Raw genomic sequence first — 5,237 nt, forward strand, 5'->3', positions numbered from 1 at the left:
ATAAGTAATATTCCTCATTAAATAGAAAAGAGAAGATAACTTCATAATTTATTTCTGTAGAATTTTGCAGCTACTCTTCAAATGTTTAAATTGCAGTGAGTTAACAAAAAAGAAGCAAAATATTCAGCAATACTTTTGAGGACACTTTCCTGAGTCTTATAAACGTTAAGTACAAATAATGTAAATATAAATAATAATATAAATTTAAATATATAAATTCTAGAGTATTTACATTAAATAAATTAAACAGTTCAGTACTAGAGTGTACTACCTGCCAGTAAATGAAATGATGAATCTTTTTAATCACTGGCTTCAGTAAGAGAGGTAATGGAATATATTTGGTCCTAATCCTCCCTTTAAGATTAGCCACATAATTGTACATGACTTCCCTATGGATCATCTAGATTTTCTCCGAGCTCATTGGTATCAAGTTTTAGATCAGATTATGGAAGAAAATTAAAGTTGTGTCATTTTTACTAAAATAAAAAAAGTAAAGTAAGTTCCACATAATCACTGATGAATGGAAGAAAGCTCAAGATCGTACATCAGAAATTTTCTATTTTTCTATTTTCTATTTTCTGAGGTTCCCCCCACCCCAGGGTCATATATAGCAGATGATTATTATAGTCTTCCAAAATCCAGGCTTAAATTGTCACTATACTTACCATATGTCCTTCTTCTAAAAGCATAAAATAAGAACTGGAAATGTGTGTGTGTATATGTATATATAATTTGAATTCTATTTTTATAATGAATTTCATATTCATATTTGATGACTGTTATAAATGTAAAAGTCAAATCTTCTAAGATAATATAAAATATGATAATATAAATATATTGCAGGTAACACAAGAGAAATTTTCTTGTCTCTACCCACCCCATTCTATCACTTTCCTTTCTTATACATGCACACAACACTCATCCATTTGCTCATTTATTCAACAAACATTTATCTAATATCTTCTAATTTCCAAGCACCGTATATAAAAATAAGTCGATTTCAATGCATCCTTTGAAGGAATTTCAAATGTAAAGGAAAACATAGAAACACAAGCAAATAATACAGCACTACATGAAACGGTATAATAAAGATGAAAGCAAATTGTTGAAAAATGAGTCAGAATTCCCCAGGAAACAAAAGCTGGAAAAGGGCATTCAGATGACATGAGAGGATGACAAGCAGAGCTCTGGGAGGAAGCTTTACGTGTGGGAAAAGCAAGCGAGTATGATTGGGACATCAGGTGCAGGGGAAATGAGAAGATGGGCAAGGCAAATTGAAGATATGTTATGGAGGGCCTCATAGACTTTATCTAGTAGTTATAAATTCATCACAGCATTTGGATGTCATTGGATGTTTTTAAACATTATCGACTATGTGTTTTAGATTGATAATTCTGATGAAAGTGTAGAGAATGAGTTCTTAAAATTGCATGTTTGTAATTATATCCAACAGATGACATTGTGATAAACCAAATATGTAAGACATATGAACAAAAGGTTACTAGCTGAAATTATTAAACAGTGAGGTGCTATCACAAAACTTATTGTCAGAACCTATCTTAAATATGCCTTGGATGATTTAGTTGTGCCAATAAACAACTGAAGTGTGAAATATATGTGAAAGTTAAGGAAACAGATGAGTGAAGAGTAATGCTATCGGAAGGATGTCCTTAAACAACCTTTTAAGGCTGTTCTGCAGAACTGCACACTCTATCTGGCTCTTGGGATTTTAGTGCACATTAGCATATTAAAATCTCTAAAACTTCCTACAGCAAAGAAACCTTTTGAAACTTGTTTAACCTAGTGTTCCCTGCAGAAGTAGCCACAGAACTTTTTTTGCACTCGTCTCTTTACATTTTATTTGCCTAGAAATAGTCCCCCTCAAGTTTTCTTTATAACCCAAGAACACATATGTATTCATTGATGATATATCCAATTAGAGATATCGCAAGAAATTAGCTATTCTGATTAATAGAAACTTAACTCTACATACTCTCATTTATGGAATTCCCATTTTCAAAGAGAACACCATAAAATTTATTCAACAGTTAACTATACTGTACATTGTTTAACCTTTAATTGATCACTTTGAGCTTATCACATAAATAAAATTATTTATTAAATTGAGTTTGATTTGCATTGAATTTAGGATGTGTATTTAAATTGTCATTTTAAATATATACCTAGTAAAGTACAAACTGTACAAAACTGAATCCAAATTATTTAAGCATTTCTGCTAATTAGCTTTATTATGGATATATGAATAATTTTCAAACTTAGACTTAGATATGTTACATTTTACCTGATAATTCTCCATCTGTGTGTCCCTGCCCCAGTCTAGTGCAAGATAGAATTAGGAATACCTTGCATATACTCTGTTATTCAAATAAGCAATATGTTCAGACATGAGATTATTTGAAGAAAAGGAACTGTGTCTTTGTTTCATTATGAGAAATCTAATTTTTCTCATAAACAAGTTTGTCATTCATCAAATATCTAATGTGAAAAAGAATGTCACTCTCACAAGTATCTGTTTTATTCATTTTGTTCCTATGAAAGATATGTTAACATTGGCCAAAAATATATCATTTTTCTGAATTACTATGGCTTAAGGAAGGCAACAGGATGTAGTAAAAAACAAATATGAAAATTATAGTCAAGAGGCCTGGATGGAGTCCTAGCTTCATCACTTAATGACTGTACTTATTTAATGTGTTTATTTATGAAAGCAAAGGATTACCCTTCTCCACCTATATCTCATTAGAATTATTTTTATATTGCTTCTTACAAAATGTCTCTTTAATTAAAGAAGAACGTGCTGCTCACTGATTCTTTTAAGCTGTTATCTACATTTCAAATTAATAATTACAAATTCCATAGAATCTTTTGTTCCTCTTAGCAAATATTTTAAATCACTGAATTAAAATGCTGTTAACTCAAAATGGATCTCTGCTAAGAGATTTTCATAGTTAACATGATTAGAATGATAATATTATTCAAGCTTTGTGAATGTAGAATTTTCGAACCACAGTAATTGTCAGAGAAAATGATATACAGATGTAGTATACAATGTGCTTTTCTGTAGCTACTGGCAGTTAAACTGGGGTGGAGTGTCATGGAGCGGGAATTAGACACCTGAATTTTAGCACTTGCTTTTCACTCAGAGTTTACGACCCTACTCAAATCATGTCTTTTGTAGGGCCCTCAGTTGGGGAGAGGTGTATATAAAGTCATCTACAATCTGTGATCTGAAAGGATAAAATTGAAGGAATATTTTTTTTTTTTAACATTTGGAATAAAGTTAAAGAAAGAAACAATACAAACTAGTACTAAGAATGAGTGTTCTTAAAGAATATAAGACAGGCTTTCTCTCTCCTCCTGCCACCCAAGATGCCGAAGAGAAAGAAGGCTAAAAGGAAGAATGTGGCCCCGGCCACTGCTGTCATGAAGAAAAAGGAGGCCAAAGAGGTGGTAAATCCCCTGTTTGAGAAAAGACCCAAGAATTTTGGCATTGAACAAGACATCCAGACCAAAGGGACCTTGCCTGCTTTGTCAAATGGCCTGCTACATTCAGCTGCCATGACAAGAGCTATTCTCTATCAATGCCTGATAGTGCTTCCTGCAATTAACCAGTTCATTGAGGCCCTGGACCACCAAACAGCTACTTATTTGTCTAAGCCGGCTCTCAAGTACAGACCAGGGACAAAGCAAGAGAATAAGCAGAGGTCATTGGCTCTAGCTGAGAAAAAAGCTACCGGCAAAAGGGATGTTATTACCAACAAGCCACCTGTCCTTCGAGCAGGGGTTAATACTGTCACCATTTGGGTGGAAAATAAGAAGGCTCAGCTGGTAGTGACTGCACATGATGTGGACCCCATCAAGCTGGTTGTCTTCCTGCCTGCCCTGTGCAGTAAGATGGGGGTTCTTTAGTGCATTATCAAGGGGAAAGCCAGGCTGGGTTGTCTTGTCCACAGGAAGACCTGCACCACTGTCTTCTTCACACAGATTGACTCAGAAGACAAGGGAGCACTGGCTAAACTGGTGGAAGCTCTCCGGACCAATTACAATGACAGATATGATGAGATCCACCTTCACTGGGGAGGCAATGCCCTGGGCCCAACATCGGTGGCTCACATTGCCAAGCCAGAAAAGGCAAAGGCTAAAGAAGTGGTCACCAAACTAGACTGAGTGTACTCTGTCGAGTTTTCTGTACATAAAAATAATAAAAATTCTCCTTCAAAAAAAATAAAGAATATAAGAAAATATGAAGGAGGAAATCATATGTCAGGAAAATAATGAATTTATTAAGTAAAGATACTGATTCATTCCTATTTTCTTATGTAAAAGAATAAATCTTATTTACTTAATTTAGATATCCAAATAAAAGTACAGTATTTTATGCAACTTGAGTTCTTGATTATACATAGAGATTAGGGTAGGGACTCAGAATATAACATAGATATGTTACACTACAGAGATGAAAAGCTTGGGATAGTTACCAAATGAAAATGTTTTTATGTTATCGATTTCACTGCCACACTGGTAAATTTTTTTATTTGAAAACTGTCTTAGCTTGGTTCTCCCAGAAGCAGACTTTAAGACAAGGATTTATATGTAATCAGTTGGTTTGTAGGTGAAGAACACACTGGAAGCAGAGTGGAGAAATGCAATCAATAAAAGGTGCATTTATCTAGCAAATTACTATGTGTGTAACAGGGGCTTAATCTCATTTGAAATTAATGTAAACTAATTACTGGAGCTAGTGTAGAACATACATGTCAGAATCATCTCACTTGTGAGGGCAAGGGAGTTGGAGTATTTATGCACCAGCTCCTGTCAGTCATATTAGGGCTGCCAGAGGAGATCACTAATCTCATCACTTCTTACCAGGTCTTTCCCCACTGCCACCCTGCCCCCAAGGGCAAAATGAGCTCTAGAGATCAGAGAAGACCCTGAGTCAAGGAAATTCAAGCTCTGGCAGTTAGAAGGAGAGCAAGTATGCATTGAAATGGTAAGAGGTAAAACATAGGAAGGGCACTAGTAGTGTCTATTACAGTGACTGACGATGTAGACATAGCACTTTAAGTCTGTATTAAGATTTTAGAACCCAAAGAACTCTACCTCAGCATCTTTTAGTGGTCATCAGTCAGCCTCTGTTGGGAACTTCCAGTGAGAGAGAGATTACTACTTTGAGAGGTAGTCATCCTCTTTATGGACAATTCTTTCCTCCTCTCTTT

At 34.8% G+C, this 5,237-nt stretch overlaps 1 protein-coding gene and 1 pseudogene across 5 annotated transcripts in view; both read left to right on the forward strand.

Moving 5' to 3' along the window:
- The window catches only part of GRIA4 (glutamate ionotropic receptor AMPA type subunit 4), a 317,944-nt gene that overhangs the window by 226,108 nt on the left and 86,599 nt on the right, over positions 1–5,237 (forward strand). The gene's annotated exons all lie outside the window — the stretch shown is intronic.
- Positions 3,391–4,188, forward strand: LOC102889968 (annotated as a pseudogene).

The sequence above is a fragment of the Pteropus alecto genome, unplaced genomic scaffold (genome assembly GCF_000325575.1).
Source record: "Pteropus alecto unplaced genomic scaffold, ASM32557v1 scaffold12, whole genome shotgun sequence".
NCBI lineage: Eukaryota > Metazoa > Chordata > Mammalia > Chiroptera > Pteropodidae > Pteropus > Pteropus alecto.